At 50.7% G+C, this 373-nt stretch overlaps 1 pseudogene; it reads right to left on the reverse strand.

Annotated features, from left to right (window-relative positions):
- LOC119588398 overlaps nucleotides 1-373 on the reverse strand; it is a 5,173-nt pseudogene that overhangs the window by 3,380 nt on the left and 1,420 nt on the right.

The following is a 373-nucleotide window of genomic DNA, read 5'->3' on the forward strand; positions in this document are numbered from 1 at the left end:
TTCATGTGCCATGGTGAAGAAGTAAAGATAGATAAACAGAAAGGGAAAAAATATAGCTAGGCCAACAGTGCCCCACCGTATGCTCCGAACCGGACGAGAGCTGCACGGACACAGGCGCTTCCTCGGGCAGTTGCACCATGAAGGGGTGAGCGTTCCCCCCAGTCTTGTTCATGAGACGCTGTTGCACATCATTGGGCGCGACGGGCATTAAGCTCGGGTAAACTTGCTGGCAGATCAGTTGCATTTCCTTGCTGAAGCTTAGCCCCATCACTTCATCCTCCTCCCGACCGAAACGATACGTGACGGTAACCTGGAGGGAGGAATAATGTATTGCAGCGAGGGAGTTTGCGAAAAAAAATAGTGAATTTTATGG

This window comes from Penaeus monodon, chromosome 23 (genome assembly GCF_015228065.2).
Source record: "Penaeus monodon isolate SGIC_2016 chromosome 23, NSTDA_Pmon_1, whole genome shotgun sequence".
Taxonomy (NCBI): domain Eukaryota; kingdom Metazoa; phylum Arthropoda; class Malacostraca; order Decapoda; family Penaeidae; genus Penaeus; species Penaeus monodon.